Genomic DNA, 21039 nt, shown 5'->3' with positions numbered 1-21039 from the left:
CATGCTTCGGCCATATTTCACTTCCCAGAATGAGCCATGCTGTTTCCTGTCTCTGTGTCGTTCACCGCGTTCCCCCTTCTGGATGTGCCCTTTGCACCGTATCTCTCACCTGCCCAGGAAAACACACCTGCCCTTCAAGGCTCAACAAGTCACTTTGTCTTCCATAAAGTCTTGCCTGAGACCTTCCTCCCGCAGTGAAAACTTCTCCCCCTTGCCTGCATCCCAGGTGGAGGCTGTGCACATGTGGTCCAGAGCACTTGTCACCCTGGACTCCATATGTCCCTGCTTGTCTGATCCCCAACTCTCCCGGGAGGCCCTTGAGCATAGAGCCCACGTTCCCCATGTCTGTGTTCTCAGACCCGTCCACAACTCTGGGCAAAGACATGCTTGTTGAATAAACGCACGAATGAATGACTGGATGGATCAACACTGGAAAAGCCACCAACGCAATTTGTAATTTCCACAAATCCCTGTAGACTCTGTTTCATTTGTATTCCCCTCTCCTCCACTCCTTTCGAATCCACTTCCCCATTAGAGGATGGGGCCAATCGTTTCACCACAGAGAGGCTAGGTGATTGGCCCGAATCACCCAATTATAAGTAACTTCTCCTAGTTCTTGTGTTTGCAAGTTCAAGGGAAATGTCATGGTTAGTGCCATCTCCTGAGTCACTTCCTCTCTGGATGACACTTCCTAACACCTCCCCACCCCCCTGCCCAACTTGGGAGCCTGCCCTGAGGATCTGTCTCTTCCCCAGCCTCAGCTCAGGACATGCAAGTCTGTAGGATTCTCTGAGACTCCACTCCTGGAGACTGACGGGGAACACGGGATATGGGCATGTCACCTCCACGTGACCAGGGCACAAGAGGGCGTGGAAAGAGAAGGCAGATGAGCCAGACCTCGGCTCCAGCAGGGGGTAGGATTGTGGATACAAACTGTAGCTGGCAGGGGACAGACTCAAACATGGACTGACTCTAGCTCATTCTACATGCCGTGGCCTCCCTCCAACGCCATGCTATCATCATGCTTCCTCTGGTCACTGGAGAGAGGTTCCGGCAGGTCTGGCCTCTCTTTGGGACGTGGGTGGGACATCCATGAAAAGGATGAGTATCACGTGGCCATCACACACTCTCTGGATGTCACACGCTCATGGGTGTTACACACTCACGGGAATGTGCACACACATGCACGTGCACCTACCTGGTCGGGACGCAGTGGTGATCAGGGAACCTCTGCACTCTGCAGCTCCAACTTCCAGGGCCTTCTTCCTTCCACCCTTTCCAACGGGAAGGCTGCATCTTGCCCCCTTCTTAAAAACTGTGCTGACTTTTGCCACACTTAGTATCAAATTCACTACTTGAACCTTTTTTAGGTGTTGGAACCAGTAGCACTCAGTACATCCCAGCAGCCATCACTGCTCCCTCATTCCACAGCATTTCCATCCCTCTAATAGGAGACCTGTGCCCACCCCGGCCTTTTACACGATGCCCAGTAACAAGGGCAGCGTCGGGGCCTTCCCGGCTCCTAGTGGTGAGGTCACTAGGAGCGCGTCAGTGGGAGGATGGCCAGGAGCCTGTGTGGGAAATGCTATCTGTCCTCTCTGTGCACTCAGGTCCCAGTGCTCCTTCAAGTCCTTGGTCAGAGTCCCCACTCACCCGCCAGGCCCCATCCTCCCTACCTCTCAGCCCACCATCGGGAGGCAGTCTCTCTGTGCCCAGCTCCCAGAGCATCCTAGAACATAGCTATGCAGGTGCCGGTCAAGGGGGCCACGCCCCCAGGTCTTGGCTTGGCCTCTCACTGGCTGTGAATCCTTGGGCACATTATCCAATCTCTGCTTCAGGTTCATCATCTGTAAGCTGGAGTCAGTAACAGCACTATGAAAGTGTTGCCATGAAAGGGCTTGCACAAATTAGCACACTCCAAGCTATCCCAACAGTGCCTGGGGCCTCGGCCCTACTCCAGCTGTGGTTGGCCTTCCCACCACCTGTCTTGCCTGTGGGGCTCCTCGGCCACAAGGCTCGAAGTGCAGGGAGGCTTGAAAATTCTAGGTTGGTTGAAGGGCCCCCAGGGGTCACCCCAGATCTTCACTCCCTTTTGTCTGGGTGTTTAAAATGGCCAGGACTCTGTGTCACTGTCACACGGGATCAGTGCAGAGGTGCCTTCCAAGAAAGGCTGACCTGTGTGCGCTTGCTCAGGAGACGCCTTTCCTGTGCCAGCTCTCCTGAAGGGCAGCAGAGGTTTGAGTGGACGGAGAGGTCCAGAAGAGGCAGTCCGTTCATTCCCTGTTGGACTCTGACTAAGGGGCTCAGAATGGCAGGGTTCCACAGAGCTCCTCCTTCTCCCACGGAGGCAAGGCTTCGACAGCCCCCTCCCAGCAGCCCCTGATGTTCAGTAGTTTGCCCACCTATCCCCCAGATCAGCATCTGGCCAGTAGGGATGGGACCGCATGGCCCGAAGTCCCCATGACCACTAGCCAAGCCACTGCACAGGCTCCAGCTCCCAGCACGGAGAAGCAGCAATACTGGAACCTGTATAACAGGGTCCTGGGGAGTAAATGAAACAGGTGTGTGTCCACATCCGCCTTGCCTCACTGGATGGCAGCGGGAATTTAATAAAGTGACTCAAAGGAGGCACCAGCCAAGGCCAACTTCCTCCCCTCATCCCTTTAAGCGTGGATGTTATACCAGGGATGCGTTCCTCGCTCACTCATTCATTCGTTCATTTGAACTTTATATAGCACTTCCTTCTAGTTGGGTCCACTCTCCCATTCCCCATATTTTAGCCTGCATTGGCTATATCTTTAATGTTTATTTATTTTTGGGGGGGGTGGAGGGGCAGGGAGAAAAGAGAAAGAGAGAATCCTAAGCAGGCCCTGCACTGTCAGCACAGAGCCTGATGTGGGGCTCGATCCCACAAACCCTGAGATCATGACCTGAGCCGAAACCAAAGGTCAGACGCTCAACTGATTGAGCCAACCAGGAGCCCCTGAATTACCTATATTTTCCATCCCCGCCTGTATCTCTCAGAAACGAACCAAAATACTTTGAATTAGCCCTTCTCCCCTTCCCTCTTTGTGGTTCAGCTCATTTCCATCTTCTCTAAGAGCAACATCACTCTCCCTTTCTCTCACTCTTCTGGCCCCTCTTCCGTGCCCTGCTGCCTCCTGCTCCCCCAAGGCCCTGAGACCTGTGGGTCCCTTACCCTAGTCTGTGTTTCCCAGAGACAGGTGCCGCATCTGCACGTTCAGGCACCACAGCTGGAGATTACCAATCATCATATTTTATATCTGGCCTCATGAATAATTCAGGACCCAGAAAGCAAGAGCATAATAATTAACATGAGTTGGAGGGGGAACGCCAGTTCCAACATAGCCCCATCGGTTTTTATGATAGGATTTCGCCAAGCTTAAATGCACAACACCTGACCTTGTGTTCTTGGCTTGCATTTGAAGTTGTTTTCCATATTGGGACCATGTGTATGAGCCTCATATAATCCACAGTCGGAGCTCTTTCCCAGAAGCTGGTCTATTAGTAAAATCCTTGAAAAGAAATGAAACAGAGGTGACTGGAGAAGTCCCCAGACCCCAGTCTGTCAGATTAGCGTATGCAAAAATCAGATGTTCTAGAACGCAGAATCTGCATTGGGCCTTGACTTACCTTCTCCCACAAACTCTGACCCTTCAAGGCAGAGCTTGGGTCTCCATCATCTGTGACCCCGCCACAGTGTCTGGCATGGTGGGGGCCCACCGTAAGATTCGGGGTGCCGCACATCACTTGCATGATCTTTTCAGGAACACTGTCTCCCCATCTCTAAGAGAGCTCTCATGGGTGGTTGCCTTGGACATTTCTGTTTAGGCTTCTTGGCCTTAGGGCTCTCTTGTATGATACCAAATATTCTGTAAAGACACAGTTAAACGCCCCACGCGAATTCCCTCTTTGCAGCCATGCTGGAATTTTCCATAAAGTACACTAATTGATTTGCTCGTTAACGTCAAATGTTTGGATGTTTGTTTTCTTTCCCTTTTAAAAACAAATCTTCTGTTACAGAACAAATATTTGAAAGGGGCGGGGAGGGGAGAAGGGGTAATTCAATGTATTGGGATTCAGTTGTGTGAGATGCAGGTTGGAATGTAAAAAATAACTAATTAAGGCTTTTAGCACATCAAAGTGTTTTTCTGGAACCTGGCTCCCTACTGTGAACCTGGCTTTCTGACATGAACCTGATTTCCTGGTGAGAATCTGACTCCCTGATGAGAATCTCATTCCCTGGTGTGAACCTGGCTCCCTGATTAGCATCGCATTCCCTCATATAAATGTGATTTCTTGATGTGAACTTGGCAGTCAGAATTAGTGGTCAGGTAAAACTTGTTGTAGGAATGAATGAGTGAATGAATGAATGAATGAATGACTGAATGAATACTGTTAGACTGTAAAAGATGCTCTGTCTTAAGAGGCATATTATAAAAGTTCTGCCTACATTAAAAATCCTCACGTTACAAAGATTCCTGTATGTTTATGTGAATAGCACCTTAGCACCAAGCCAGAAGAGTGGAGAAAACTCTCTTTGGAGCACAAAAAAGAGGGGCGCCTGGGTGGCGCAGTCGGTTGGGCGTCCGACTTCAGCCAGGTCGCGATCTTGCGGTCCGTGAGCTCGAGCCCCGCGTCGGGCTCTGGGCTGATGGCTCAGAGCCTGGAGCCTGTTTCCGATTCTGTGTCTCCCTCTCTCTCCGCCCCTCCCCCGTTCATGCTCTGTCTCTCTCTGTCCCAAAAATAAATAAACGTTGAAAAAAAAAATTAAAAAAAAAAGAGAGAAATATTCCCTCAATTTCTTTGCTTAATTCTGCTTGTTAAAAAAAGCTTTACTGAGATATAACTTACATGCCATTCAATTATCCATTTGCAGTGAGCAATTCAGTGTTTTTTTGTAAATTATATTCACAGGTATGTGCAACCATCGCCATAACTAAATTTTAGAACATGTTTGCACTCTCGGCAAAATAAACCCATACCTATTACCTGGCACTCCCCGATCTCCCCAGCCCTAAGCAACGGATAATCTATTCTCTGTCTCCACACATTTGCTATTGCATATACTTGGAACTATACACTCTGTATTCTTTTTTAATTTTTTTTTCCAACGTTTATTTATTTTTGGGACAGAGAGAGACAGAGCATGAACAGGGGAAGGGCAGAGAGAGAGGGAGACACAGAATCGGAAACAGGCTCCAGGCTCTGAGCCATCAGCCCAGAGCCCCATGCGGGGCTCGAACTCACGGACCGCGAGATCGTGACCTGGCCGAAGTCGGACGCTTAACCGACTGCGCCACCCAGGCGCCCCTATACACTCTGTATTCTTTTGTGACTGGCTTCTTTCAACTAGCGTAACATCTTCAAGGTTCATCCGTGCTGTAGCATATGTCAGTACCTCATTCCTTTATGTTGCCAAATAACATTCCACTGTATGGATCTATTACACTTTATTTGTCTATTCATCAGGCTTTTTTTTTTTTTTTTTTCATTAATTCTTGCCAGGGTGGTTAATAAGCCATGAGGTCGAGGCCAGAGGCACTAGGATTCCCTAATCACCATTTTACTTTTTAACTACTGAGAGCATCCCGACTCTTGATTTCAGCTCAGGTCATGATCTCACGCTTTGTGGGTCTGAGCCCCACATCAGGCTCCACACTGACAGCACAGAGCCTGCTTGGGATTCCCTCTCTCTGTCTCTCTGCCCCTCTCCCGCTCATGCTCACTCTCTCTCTCGAAATAAATAACCTTAAAAAGGGGTGGGGGGGGGCGAGTATAAATGATGAACAACTGTGCAGGGGTAGTAAACATCTGTGGGGCTAGCCTGGGAATCTGACCACCATTTATAACTTTGTTTTCATGGGGAAATGAAATCTAAATTCTGAATAATAATCTTTAAGATGAAATTTCAGAAAAATTATGTTCTTCCTTTATAGTATCTGCCTTTCAAAACTCAAAAACAAAAAATAAATTCTGCGCTTGGGCCAAACAAACAAACAAAAACAATTTAATACACTCTTCATAATGCACATTATGGCGATCTTACAAAGTCAAATCTTCAAGAGAATTTATTTTATTTGGCCTCCTTGAAAATAAGCATCTTAAATAACTGGGTGGTTTTTTTTTCAGTGCCAAGTAGGAACAGAACCCAGAGGCCTCAAATCTGTATCCAAAGTCTAATCCAACAGATTCCTCATTATTTCAGGATCAATCAACAATAAACTCAAATGGTCAAGGGAAAGAAAAGAACAGTCCATACTGGTTTCTGGTCCTTGAAGTTGTTTCATCTTCCGTTTGGAGTAAAAAATGTTTTTGCCATTTTCTTTTCTGAAAGTCCGGTCTTTTATTGGCCTTTTATGTAATACAGAAGAGCATTTGGACATTTATGAACACTCCAGAATATCGGAGTTGGGCCTCAGATGTGGAGACCAAGATGCGGAGAGAGAACATGCCTTGACCCAGATCACATTTGGGTTCACAGGAGAGCCAGGACTAGAACTCGTTTCTGTAATGAAGGGATTATTGGCACTGTCTGCTCTGGGGGTGTAACTCCTCCTGGAATTCTTTCAACATCACTATGGGGATGGTGACAAGGTTGAGCGTACCATGCAGACAGAGGAGAGAGTCTAGAAAGGTGGAGGAAGCAGACAGGCGGGATCAATAATATGCATTGATCACTTACCCAGTGCCAGGAATTGTGTCGGCTTGTTGCATACATTATCTTATTTAATCATCAAAAATTCCGTGTGGCAAATCGATTTTTTTCCAAAAAAAAAACAAAAAAAACAAAAAACCTCAGACTTGGAGAAATTAAACAAATTACCCAAGGTCACACAGCTACCAGTTACTAGATACTTTGAAGCCCCAAAGCCTGTGTGCTTTCTCAATTTACCTACTTCTCCAAAGGGGGCTGGAAACCAGCTCAGTGAGAAAGTGGAGATGTTTAGCCTGGAGAACAGAAGACTCTAAGGGAAGTGACAGCGGCCTTCCCAATTTTTTAGCTCTCAGGGAGGCAAGAGGGAACACTGCGTAAGAGCTGCTGGGAATCGTATTTCACGTCCATAGAAAGGACTTTCTAACAGCTGCTGTCTGTGTAGAACAGGCCGCTTTGTTAGGTAGTGAGCTCCCTGTCCCTGAAGGTATGTAAACAGAGGCTAGAAGATCACTTGGGGAGGTCAGGCAGAGTGAGGGCTCTGGACTCAATGAAAGGGTTAGGGGAGAGGACCTCTTAGAGCCCCTTCAACTAACGGTGCCAGATGAGACCTCAGCAGGGCTGTTATTCCTTAGGTATTTGAGGAAATGACATTCTGTTCTCATGACAGTAATTTTTTTAATTCTGATTTTTCTCGATTGGGCATTTTCCCCAGAGAACTAACCCTGGTGTGAAAACTGGAGTAAAACCACGCTATTCTATGAATCAACAGTATAGCATGTCCATAGCCCTGCACCAGCATCTGGGCGGTGGTGATGAGCATCATGGGAATGAATGAACGAATGAATGAACGAACAAATTAATGAACAAATGAATGGCTACATAGTTAGTCACGTTAGAGAAATGGCTATTCTAACAGAGTCAACAAATTTCTTTAACACGAGTTCTCTCGGGACGTTTGATAACGTGTGCTGACTCTAATAGGGGAGATTGGGCAAGCAAGACTTCCCAAAATGCCTGCACCACAGTACCCTTTCTTCCCCTGACAATCACCTATTATTAGTATCTCAAGAGGCCCCAGGGTTCCTTGGGACACATAACATAGGGTTTGCTAAACATAGGGCTTTAAGACTATGGTGCTTTACTATTTTTTTAAGATTTTATTTTTAAGTAATCTCTACACCCAACGTGGGGCTCGAACTTAAAACCCCGAGATCGAGAGTCGCACGCTCCACCGACAGAGCCAGCCAGGCGCACCAAGACTATAGGCTTTAAAACAGAGACTCGGGGTCGATTCTTGTCCCCACCCCCCACCCCCCCATTCACTGCTCTGCACTTTGGTTTTCTCATCTATGAAACAGAGAGGCAAGAGCAACTACATCCCAGGATTGCTGCAAGGGCCCAAGGACACAATGGATGTAATATGGAGAGTGAGTCCGGCACCCGTGTAGGCAAGAAAGATACAGGGAGGCTGTTATTTATTACCTCGCAGGCACTAAATGTATTACCTCATAGGGTCACTGTAGAGATTAAATGAAGTAAGACATGAAATAATGCCCCATGGCGCCTGGGTGGCGCAGTCGGTTAGGCGTCCGACTTCAGCCAGGTCACGATCTCGCGGTCCGTGAGTTCGAGCCCCGCGTCAGGCTCTGGGCTGATGGCTCAGAGCCTGGAGCCTGTTTCCGATTCTGTGTCTCCCTCTCTCTCTGCCCCTCCCCCGTTCATGCTCTGTCTCTCTCTGTCGCAAAAATAAATAAACGTTGAAAAAAAAATTTTTTTTAAAAAAAAATAAATAAAAAAAAGAAATAATGCCCCAAAGTACTTGGCATCTAGGAGTGCCTTCTAGAGGCAGACTCGCCTCGCGGCCTCCGTTCTCGGGGCACTAGTACTAGCTGGTACAAGACTTCCTGTGCCGGGAACGCATCGACCGCCTCGAAATATGGAGCGTTTTCCATTTGCTTATGACTGTTCTGAAGGTGACATTCTAAGTTTCACCAGGCCCTTGAGTCTTTAAGTAATTGAAGCACTAAGAGTCTGAAGTGACTCACCCCGTGCTGTTTATTCTGGTCTCATTTGCACAAAAGAAAGGAAAATCACCAGCTCTAACCACCCACTGCAAAATGCTAGAGATGAGAATAGCCGGAGAAAATACCGAAAATAATTCCCTGGGCCCGGTTTGGCTCTTCCTTACACCAGCGGGGCTGGGAAATGTGTGTTGGATCCTGAGTCATCAAATACAGTATCATCCCCCCCCCCCCTCCACCACCACCCTTCAGTAGATCACTGGGTCCCCTGAAGAGGGGAGGGGGAAGGAAAGTTGGGACAGAGGAGAGAGGAGAGATGCCCCAAGCAACCCGACCGGATTTCCAGTTCACACTGGAAGAAAAGGGGGGGAATGTTTAAAAATCTACCATGGTTGACTGAACACCTACTACAAGTGAGGCACCCTGCCAGATACGGCAGAGGAAACCGTTCCTCCCAGAGGCAGTGCTCGACTAATAATAACGAAAAGAATAAGAATGTAAGCTCCCATATGTCACGCGTCTACTATGCACCAGGCTCATTGCTTGGCATTTTCTATTCCAGTCTCTGATACGATTCTTCAAGGTAGGAATTGTTACCCACTCTTTACGGAAGGTGAGGAGCACAGACGTTTGTACCTGCATCCATTCATTCACACAGAAGACTCCGGGCCCCTGCCGGGCCAGACCCTGGGCTGGACCCCGAGAATGCACAGATGAGAACACAGACTCTCAGCTGAGTGCAGCAGTCTGGTGACTTGGCCAAGGTCACAAGCAAGTAGTGGGAGAACGGGGATGCACCCCGGACCTGTGCCCAGCCGGCAGCAGCAGGAAGTTGCCTTTGAGCCCGGCTCCCAGATGCCCAGGGACAGGACCTACACTGCACCAGGCAGCTGCCCTTGCAGGGCAGCGGGGTGGGCTGGGAGCACAGCCCGTGGTTCTGCAGCAGAGTCAACGGCACAGCTAATTTAGTTTCAATAAAGACATTTAGAAGCACGAGCTGCACTATCTAGCAAAGAAGACTCTGTCTCTGCCATCACAGGAGATTTTGCTGCAGAAATTACCATATTATACAGGACTGTCACAGTGCTAGATTACCCCAAGAGGTCCTCTGTGCTCGGCATGTATCACTAGACCTATCTCAAGTCTCCTCTTCCAAGATGCAGAGGGGAGCACTTTACTGCATTATCTCATTTAATCCTCATAGCAAGCCTACAGGATGATGCTGTTACTCCTGTTTTATAGAAGGGAAGCCCCAGGGTCAAAGAGGAGGGGCCCAAGGTCACCCAGGAGGGGAAGAAACCTGGATTCGGATCCAACTCCGTCTGGAGTTAGAGTCTGGGTTCCTCCCATGACACCAAGCTGTAGGTTCTCGAGTGCTGTGGGGGAGAGGCACAGAATGTTCGGCATGGCCTGGGGGAAAAGGCAGGCAAGCACCCAGGAGCCAAAGACGCAGACCGCTGTGCAGCTCAGCCATCCCAAACATCATGTTGTAAGATAGACTGCTCAGTCGTGCTGAGCCTCATCTGTATGCGTGTGTACCCTGAGTGTGCCTGTGCGTGCAGGTGCACGGGTGCGTGTGTGTGCCGTTCACAGATCTATAAGAGCAAATCACAAAACCAGGATTCCTTTCTGCTTTTGGGGGAAAGGTGACCCACAGAAAGAAGCCCAGCCTTCCCCACCTGAGAGCTTCCCAGAACCCATTGTCCTTTCGTAACTCTCCTTTTTCCACCCTGCGTATCCCACCTCAATTTTTGGGCGGCCATCGGTCAAAGGGAAACGCCCCCCCACCCCCGCAGCAGGATTTCTCAAACAGCAGAGCCAACATCTCCACTTTGCTCCCTCATGTGAAGCACGTGGGTGCTGGCTGAGGGCTTTCTAGAGGCACCAGAAAGGAGCTGGCCTCTACACCTATATGATGGCTTGTAGATAAGATATGAGTTTTTGGTCTGTGGATAGGCACCCACATTTTCAAGAGATGTATATATTCCTGGAAGGTTACATTTAAATTATATTTTGTTCAATAAAATTACCTTGTAATTGACCTTGAAATTTGAACCTGCAAAAATACATGAATTAGCAATTACTAATGTTCTGACAGTCAACCCAGTTGCCCAAGCCAGAAACCTGGGAGCTCCTCCCTCTTTCCAACCCTCCGAGTCCAATCAAACTGTAGTAGCTATTGATCTACCATGGACAGCTCCTTCCCTCTGCCCCTCCCCGGCCCTGCCCCCGCCATCTGTCCAGCTCTCCCCAACCCCATTGCCACCCTCTCACTGTTTCTCTCCTGAATTAGTGAAACACCCCTGGACTGCTTCTCACTACCCCACCACACTCTGAGTTTAACCGTCCATCACCTCACCTCCACTCTGAAGTGAGAGTGTTCATTCATTTCCGGTCTGGTCATGATCCTCCCCTCTTTAAAACCCCCCTGGGGCTCCCATCGCCTTCCAAAGAAAATCCAAACCCCATAGTATGACATCTACAGCCTTGACAATCCCAGCTGTCCCCAACTCAACTGTTCCCTCCCCCAAGCACAGCACCCTTAGGCCAGGTCGGACTGTGGGGTGGCTCCTTGATCCATGATGCTCTCAATGTCCCCCCCTTTGAGTCTTTGCAAATACTGTTTGGAGTGCCTTTCTGCCCCTTCATTGCCAAACATCCCCTCACCATTCAGGACATCTCCTGCCAAAGGGGTGCCTTCCACATCCTCCCCACCATGTCCACTGATAATTGGTTGGGGAGGTCTGCTCACTCGAACTATAAGAATGATCTGCTTCCCTCCCTTTCAGACTGTAGGCCACCTGTAGACTGTCTTTCACCTCTGTATTCACAGAGCCCAGTCTGTTGAAGGAATGAATGATCCCTCGTAAAGTCTCTTTCCTGTGTCACCTCCTGATGACTTTTGAGTTTTTGCTTAGACTCTGTGACATATTTAAACCATAGAAGCTGGGGACAGAAAAGCCAAAGCTTCTGCCAATCAGTGACCAGTCAGAAGTGAAGTTCACTTGTCTCCGAAATTATCATGGGAGTCAATGAGAAAAGAAGGAATCATTTACAAAATCTCAGTGTACATTTGACTTTGAAATCATTGGATTAAGTGCAATAGATTTATGTTCATTTGAACGGACATATTTACGGGGAGCCTGGGTGGCTCAGTTGGTTAAGCGCTGACTTCGGCTCAGGTCGTGATCTCACAGTTTGTGGGTTCAAGCCCCACGTCGGGCTCTGTGCTGACAGAGCCTGGAGCCTGCTTCGCATTCTGCGTCTCCCTCTCTCTCTGCCTCTCCCCTGCTCATGCATGTCCGATGTTTAAACTCTTTCTACTATTTTCTTATCCTGAATGATGCTGGGAAAGGCGTATTTCTAGACTTTGTTAGGGCAGATTCTCAGAAGCAGAATTACAAGTCAGAGTCTAGGAATATGTCTGAGGCTCTAGACATATGTTGCCACCCGTTTTCAATCCGTTGTCCCCATTCACACTGTCCCCGGAAGTACACGAGAATCCCCACTTTACCACACCCGGCCCCGCCTGCAATTTTTTATTTTAAAGTATCTATTCTATTTTGACCGGTGAGAAGTCAGTCCACACTGTTTTGCCTCGTATTTTCCGGATGAGGAAGGAGACCGAGCAGTTTTCCATAGGTTTACTCATGAGATGTATTTCCTCTTTTGTGGATTGCAACAGAGTTTTCATCTTCATTTACCGGGAAACACCTTGGTAGAGAGAAAGCCTGGGCTGGACGCACAAACTCAGTCCCGGCCTCCTTCTGCCGCCTGGGTCACTCTGGCTGCATGTCTGTGGCTCTGAGGCTCCAGTTTCCTTGTCTGTGAAATCAGGGTTCTAACCTAATAGCAACTTCCGCCCACCTGGTGAAAGGGCCACAGGCCCGCAGCACACGTGCAGCTGCGGTTCCCCTTTCCTTCCTTTTGAGACCTGAGCCTTTTGTCATTGCTGCGGGGTGACCTTTAAGTTCCCTGCAGCATCAGCATCACCTGAGAACTTGCTAGAAACACAGCCAGGGGCCCCACCCCACACTTACAGCATCAGAATCTGCATTTTAACAAGCTCCCCACGTGATTCATAGGCACATTAAAGTTTGGGGTGGCCCGCTTTCAGGTTTCAGGGTGATGGTTGTGTTCTCCAGGAACGACACCCAGCACCGACCAACCCAGGGAGGAAGAGGCAGATGATGAGCCTGGTACCCGGGAGCTCTGACCCACACCCCGTTCTCACACGGCTTCTGCCAGCCCCAGGGAACAGAGGGCAAGCAGGCTGCATGCATTCTCTTTGCAGGCGGCCCAGCAGGCCCAGTCAGTCTCCGGGAAGGCAGCCCTCGGCCAGCAGCTCAGCCGGCAGCTGACTTTTTGCCTGAGAAGGGGCCACATCTTGGGGAAGAGCCAACCAGGGGGGCAGGTAAGAGGTTGTGGACGGGGCAGGGTGTAGCGACCTGAGCCTGTGTCCTACTGACGTCCCGTGGGGAGCCCCGGGCTGCTGGTAGGGGTCTCAGACGGGAGCGTGGAGAGCAGGCTTTTGTTCATTTGGGCCCCACCCATTGTTGGCATCATGCTCACTCGGGGGGTGAAAGATGCACGGGAACTGTGCTCTACACGTGGCAGAACAGCAGCCGGTAGGGGACACAGAGACATGTTTTCCAGCCAGTGGTCACCGTGATGCGTAGATGTAGCCACCTTCGAAAAGAAGCGGCACTCACGTCTGCCGTCCTGTTGTGCCTTGTCATGCTCCCAACCGAGGAGAAAGCCTGCATGGGCAAGAGGGAATCGGCCTTCCAGGGACTGGATTAGGCTCTTATCTCCCTGAACCTTCTGTCAGCCCTCTGGTGAGCGACCTCATTCTTCAGCTGAGCAAGCTAAGGCTCAGAGAAATTGGCAGCTAGGACCCCCCGCCTAAGGAGTGGGGGGCTCCCCAGCTCCAAGGAGCTCTTCTCACTCACTCACCTGCAGAAGTTGAAAGTTTAAGAAACTCAAAGTCCCGGGGCACCTGGGTGGCTCAGTCAGTTAAGCATCCGACTTTGGCTCAGGTCATGATCTCACGGTTCGGGAGTTCCAGCCCTGCGTTGGGCTCTGTGCCGACAGCTCCGAGCCTGGAGCCTGCTTCGGATTCTGTGTCTCCCTCTCTCTCTCTGCCCCTCCCCTGCTTGTGCTCTGTCTCTCTCTCCTTGAAAAATAAATAAACATTAAAAAAAAATGTAAGAAACTTAAAGTCCCAAAAGAAGGATGGGGACAGGATTTGAACTAGGGTCTAGGCCTTTGGAAACCTGGGTCTCAGTTCTCAGTTAAGCCATGCTCTGTTCCCCTGAGCTTTACTGCCGGGCTGCTTCCAGGCCCAGCCTCCAGTGGCTAAAAGAGTAACCACTATTCAAAGAATAAACGGCAGGGGACACCTGGCTGGCTTGGTCAGTGGAGCGTGTGACCCCTGATCTTGGAGTTGTGGGTTGAAGTCCCATGGTAGGTGTAGAGATTACTTACAACAAAATCTTGAAAAGAAAACAAAGAAGAAGAAGGCTGTTGGGACTCCATCACTGCTGGGAATTTAACGCCCAGACTCCTGACCCAGCATCATCCCTTCCCATCCTTCTAACTGCCACTTCCTCTCATCCCTGCCAGCCTGTTTCAGAGCCTTCACATTTTCAGGCTTCCAAGAGTTGTTTCCAGTGTTTCCAAGCACATGTTTTTGGGTTTGTTTCTTTTTTTCCACCCTCAGTTCATAAGACCGGTCTTTGCCCACCCTCTGGCTGTAGCAGCCAGAGAAATCCCAAATTCATAGGCATTGGAGCTTCTCCCTGAAGGATGGCTCCCCAGCTTGCAGCTTCCAGAGACCTCCAGGGGGAGCCACAGAAACCTGTTTGCATACAAGACAAGTAAGAATAATCCATGCAGCGTTGTTTGGGATGCTCCTTTGGAGGCCTCAAAATTCTGTCCAAACTGTGCTTACACGATTAGTCTGCTTAGCACACGGATATAAAAATCTAAAAGCTGGATCTGAAAAGTCACACCATCTTCAGAAGTTTGGAGAACGAAAGTGCTTCACCTAAGATCACACGGCAGGTGGCTGGTGGAGCCTAGATAGAGCCCCAGCGTGCTGTCATCGGACATTCAGCGTCCTCCCTTCCCCTGGGTGGGGGGGGGGGGGGGCGGTCAAGAAATTATGGATTGTGTTGGTTCAGATGGAGGTCAGTGCAGCTGGGAGGGGCGGGTGTCAGGAAAGGGAGGACACCTAGAGGTCCAGCCTCATTCTGTTCCTTCCTTGCACTGGCATCTCAACTCGGTTCTTTCCTCCTGCTTTAGGAGGTGGATGAGTTTCCTACAGCTGTTGTGACAAATGACCACAAAGAGTGGCTTAAAGCAACAGAAACGTAATGTCTTAACAGTGGTAGAGACCAGCAGTCCAAGATGAGTCTTACGGGGTGAGAATCCAGGTGTCGGCAGGCCTGGTTCCTTCTGGAGGCTCCAGGAGAGAATTCAGTCCTGGCCTCTCACAGCCTGTGGTGGCTGCTGGCATTCCTTGGCTTGTGGCCCCTCACATCAGTCTCGGCCCCATCCCCACACTGCCATCTTTTCTGTTCTCAAATCCTCATCTGCCTGCCTTTTCTAAGAGCCCTTGGGATTAGATCCTGCATAATCCAGGATCATCTTCCCATCTCAAGAACCCTAACTTAATCCCATCTGCCAAATTCTTTTTGTGAGGTTCCAGGGACTAGGATGTGGATGTCTTTGGGAGCCATTACTCAGGTCACCATAGGCAGTAACAAGATGTGATTAAGAGTATAAGTTGTACAGGGGCGCCTGGGTGGCTCAGTCAGTTACGCATCCAACTCCTGGTTTCAGCTCAGGTCACGATCTTGAGGTTTGTGAGATCGATCCCCACGTCGGGCTCTGCGCTGTCAGCACAGAGCCAGCTTGGGATTCGCTCTCTCTCTCTCTCTGCCCCTCCCCTGCTTGTACGCTCGCTCGCTCTTTCTCAAAATAAATAAATAAACATTTTTTAAAAAGAGTATAAGCCTTGCAGACAAACGTGGGTTCACATTTCAGCTCTGGCACTAGCTCACTGCGTGACCTCGGTCTTTCAACCGTCCTGGGATTCTCCTGTTTCCTCTTCCATCAGATCGAAGTTACACGATCTCCCTTTGGGAACTGGGTGACGGCCAGGCACGATTTGCATTGGGCACCCAGCACCGTAGCTGGTGCACCGTAGGTATTGAACGCAGGCAGCCAGAAGAGCTCGGGGATCCCAGAACTCTGCTCCTTCACTCTCGGGAGGAAGGTCTATGGGTCTGGCGCAGTCTCGCTGACTCTAGAGAGTCAGCAAATGCTGTAGGATGTGGGGGCCAGCCAGTGGCACACACAGATGGGGCCTCCATTATCCTCAAAATTAAGTTTGCACCAGGCCCGTTTGGATTAGCTAGTAATGGAAGACGCAGAGCACTGATCTATGGTAAGAGAATTCTGAATAAGTGAGTTTGTGATAATGTAATATCGGTAATAGACAGAAGCACCTGCGGGCTCTGCCTGCTTCTCTGCTAAGATACTCCACCAGGTCAGATCTTCGCTTCGATTTTTTCTTTTCGTTTCCTTTAAAGGGATGTTTCCTTTTCTTTTGTGGGACGTTTCCACTTCCCACGGTGGGGGGCGGGGGAGGGGGGAGAAAAAGCAGTCCCTTCTGATCTTCTGAGCCACAGGTCTCAATTTCCAGCCATTGGCTCACCTTCCTGGAGGCTTCACCCTCCTCAACACCATAACCAACCTGCTGTTCCGTACGACCGGGGTCCCTGGAGTCACCTTGGAAGTAATGTCCCCCAGTCCTCAGTGCGAGCTCCTCAATGTTCAGCAGCTGGGCTTCAGGGGGAAAAGAGTCCTGATTGCCCATTTGCGTGGTGTAAATGTTGAAATGGCTGATCTCAAGCTACCAGCCTGACCTTGTTGAACACCGTGCTGGGCAGGACGAGCCATCGGTACCACTGAGCTGGTCCTGCACACAGCTGCCCACTCGCACCCTCCTCCCTCTTCACGCACCCCTTCTCCACCGAAGGGCACCCACTTCTGTACTTTGCATGGCTGTCCTTCAGCCCAGGGAGCATCCCATTTTCCTGCAATGAAAATCCTGTTTTTCCACTCCTGGACCCACGCAGTCCTTCGAGTGAATTAATCCTCTCTTGCTCTGCTTGCACGAAGGACGCTGCTTGCCCCTTTATGTAGCAGTTCCTCACCTCACTTGTAGCATGCAATTAATGACAGTCACTAAGCGTCTGTCACTCCCTGTCATCTGCCACTGGGCGCATCCCTGCAGTGGCCATGTGACTCCAGGCGTACACGTTTCTCAGATGGTGAAACAAGGACACCATCCCACACCCTGTTTTCTTTTGAGGATATGTACAGTGCCTATAGTAGGTGCCCAATAAATGCTGTGGCCTTTCCTCGGAGGGCAGAACCAAGCGTCCTTCCTCCTGGTCAGCCCTCGCATCCCCCGGTCGCAGGAAGACTCTCGCCCGGCCAGGCCTTATGGAGATGAAATGGAGTCTCCCAGCACGTGCAGTGCAAGTAGGGGTGAGCGGCGAAGGGTGAGGGGCAGCGCCCTAAAAGGCCTGCAGCTGGCCTCACATCTCACCCATATGGGATGAGCTCTGACAGTCTAAGAGATTCCAGCTCAGCCCCGGTTGGGGAGGGGGTGTGGAAATGAGTGCAGATGGAACGTTTTCGTGGTGGCTTCATCTTGCAAGCATCATGGATAACTCATAAATGTCAGAAGTGATGCACGCAGTTGAGAAGGCAGAGAGGAATCTGGAGATACTTAGATATTTACCAGAGCACGTGGGGAAGCAGGCTCAGCCTTAGACACCGCTCATATTTTCATCAGCAGAGGCTGAGTGAGCTCAAGCAGCTTAAAGCCTAATAGAAGCTTCCATTTTCTTATTTGGGATCTGAGTGCGGTTGCCTCATTATACAGCGTAATGTTCCCCGATGGATGTTCGCTCCGCCGGTGTCTGCAAAATAGAGAAATATGGGGGGGGGGGGGGGGGGTTGCAGCACACAAGGAAAGTGGCGACTCAGCGATTTCCTCTGCTACAGCATCTTGGGTTGGATCCCCAAGGGTGTGAGTGACCCCCAAGGAATGGGGGTGCCCGTTACAGGCACTCCTGTGTTCTGCCTCTTTTCCCCGCTTCAGTTGGGGTGTAAGGTTAGGAGTTTCTGGATTCCGCACACGGGGCTGAGACAGACCAACTTGGGAGCTGCCGCCTGTTTGGAGGTAGTTTACGGGAAGCCAGATGGAATACCTCTACTGGAGCTCGCTCTGACCGGCCAATGGGACTGGCCGATAATGTGATGCTAGGGAGATGGGGAAGGGGGCGCAGGCTGCAGGGAGCTGCTGAGGGCGGGGGACTTGGAGAGCTCAGTCCAAGGACACTGTCTGGATTCGTACGTTCAGTCATTCACGTACTCACCCATTTTTTCATCCTTTCTTTCAACAAATATTTATAAAGCACTTAACATGGGCCAGATACTAGGGACACAATCCTAAGCAAAAATAGAGTGCCTGCCTTCTTACAGCTCAGGTGGTGGTTCTTAAATAGGTGCGCTTTTTGTCCCCAGGGGAGAGCTGACAGTGTCTGGAAACATTGTGGGTTGTCATAACTGGAAGGAGCTTCTGGATAGAGGCCAGGGGTGCTGCGAAACATCCTCAAATACACAGGACAGCTCCCACCACAAAGAACGATCCAACTCAAAATGTCAGTAGTGCTGAAGTTGAAAAACTATGGTCCGGAGGCTTTAGGAGGAGGGGGACGACAGTCTTTTTTATCTGACATGTTTTCAAGGGCAAATTATTTGTAGGGCCGACCTATATATTTGCTCACAAGCCGGCAAAAGATAAAACTGGGACAATATCTAAATAAAGTTTTAAATGTCACAGCAGCAAGAATAATACCCACATCTATGTGATGTAGTAGAAGACTAGGCTACACGGTCAGAAGGCCTTATTCCAAGCATTCTGGGTGGCCCTTAGAGGACGCCTACAGGATGGGGCCGGGGCGGGGGGGGGGGGGGCGCGCGTGGTGGGCAAAAGCACAGGGTTCGTGGTCAGGAGCCCAGGTTTAGGTTCCGAATCTCCTACTCCTACCTGAGTCATCCTGAGCCATTCGCATTACTCCTCTTCTATCTAATAAAGTTTGTTTTTTAATCTTTTTTAACGTTTTATTTTATCTTTGAGACTGAGAGAGACAGAGCATGAACGGGGGAGGGGTAGAGAGAGAGGGAGACACAGAATCCGAAGCAGGCTCCGGGCTCGGAGCTGTCAGCACAGAGCCCAACGGGGGGCTTGGACTCCTGGACCGCGAGATCACGACCTGAGCTGAAGTCAGACGCTCAACTGACGGAGCCACCCAGGCGCCCCTATCTAATACAGTTCTTTAAATACAGCTAGGTGGTCCAAAAATTTTTCACCAGGCCGTTAAAATGTAGCCAAAGGCACTGGCCCTCGCTCCAGAATTCTTCCAGACCTCTGTCCACTGCCATCTTCTTATTAGTTAATCATTCATTCATTCATTAGCAAATATTTATTGAGCACCTACTATGCACCAGCCCCTACTCCAACGGCTGAGGCTGAATCAGTGAACGAAATATATACAGAAACTACATTAATAATAATAATAATACATTGTCCAGAGCTACAAGTTTTATGATGAAATAGAACGAGGTGATATAATAAGGGGACACTAAGTTGGTCAGTGGAAAAGATCTCTCCAGGGAAGTCACTCTTAAGCTGAAACCCAACGGAAAGGAAAATGTGAGTCAGGCAAAGCTCTGGGGGAAAGATGGTTCCAGGCAAAGGGCCAGTGAGAATAAAGGTTCCCCAAGGGAAGGGGGAGCTCCACGTGTTCAAGGAACAGAACATGTGAGGCTGGAGCCCCCCTGGTGAAGGCAAAAGGGTCCAGGATGGGTGGGAGAGGACAGCAAGGCCTGAGTGAGGAGTTTGGATTTTGTTCCCAGAGAAGTGGGCAGCCAAGGGAGGGGACCTGAGCGAGAGAGTCCTGTCTTCTCATAGACTCATTACCCGGCTAGGGATCACATTCCTGTAGCAACCCCTCCAGCACAGGATTTATGGCAGATTTTCTCTGCTTCCTCACACCGACACCAGCTGGTGAGACGCAGCTCCTTCCCGAACTTGCCCCAGTTCCTGTGAAACAGACACATCGAAGCCCACTGGAACTTCCCCGTCAGGGATCAAGGATGGGGTTCATCCTCTCGTGTGTCCGTCCACTCACGAACTCACCCCCTAAACTGTTAGCAAATCCGGTCTTAGTCTGGTTCCCCTAGGAGCAGACCCTGAAAGAAAAAGACACAGAGTTTATTTGGGCGATGATCCCAGGGAACACCCATAGGGAAGTCAGCAGTGAGACAGGGGAAGAAAATAACCAAAAACAAGTCATGATTAGGCAAGTTAGCACCACAGCCAATTGGACTTTAATCCCTCAGGGAACGCTGGGAGCCAGTGGGACATGAACCTCAGAGTTATCTCACCTGAAGGGTGAGGGAGTGGGGGTATTCATGTCCCAATTACTGACAGCCTGGTTGAAGGTGGTTCCAGGGAACATTAACTTTCTGGAACTTCTCCCCTGCCCTGTGTATGGTCAGAGGAAGCCTGCAGGCAAAGAAACACAGGTGCTAGTAGCTGGAAATGGGGCTATCCCACCATAAAATGAAGCCTAAGGGGACGTGGGCAGGACATCAAAAGTGTCAACTATGAGCCACATTTTTTTTAAGCACTTAATTTTATTTATTTATTTATTTATTTAGTCTTATTGTGGCACAAACACTCAACACGAGATCCATGTGACAAATGAGAAGTGGACGATACAACACCGGTGACTGTCGGTCCAGTGTTGCACGGCAGATCTCTAGAGTTCGTTCATCTTGCTTAACTGACGCTTGATGCCCTGTGATTCCTAACTCCCCATTTCCCCCTCCCTCCAGCCCCTGGCAGCCACCATTCCACTCTTTGATTCTATGAACTTGACTATTTTAGGCGCACCTGGGTGGTTCAATCGGCTTAGCCACCGACTCTTGATATCGGCTCAGGTCATGATTTCACCATTCATGGGATGGAGCCCCACAGCGGGCTCTGGGCTGACAACACGGATCCTCCTTGGGATTCTGTCTCTCCCTGCCCCTCCCCCACTCTCTCTCTTTCTCAAAATAAATAAACATTTTTAAAAAATTTTTTAAAAAGTGACTATGTTAGAGGAGCATTTATCTTTCTGTGACTGTCTTCTTTCGCTCAGCATAACGTCCTCAAGGTTCATCCGTGCCATTGCACATCGCAGAATT

General features: G+C 49.8%; 1 protein-coding gene across 2 annotated transcripts in view; it reads left to right on the top strand.

Annotated features, from left to right (window-relative positions):
- Window positions 1-21039, top strand: part of ASIC2 (acid sensing ion channel subunit 2) — a 1016483-nt gene that overhangs the window by 810012 nt on the left and 185432 nt on the right. The gene's annotated exons all lie outside the window — the stretch shown is intronic.

Source organism: Leopardus geoffroyi, chromosome E1, assembly GCF_018350155.1.
Source record: "Leopardus geoffroyi isolate Oge1 chromosome E1, O.geoffroyi_Oge1_pat1.0, whole genome shotgun sequence".
Taxonomy (NCBI): Eukaryota; Metazoa; Chordata; class Mammalia; order Carnivora; family Felidae; genus Leopardus; species Leopardus geoffroyi.
Note: the sequence above shows the minus strand (reverse complement) of the source record. Positions and strands in the feature narration are given on the sequence as shown.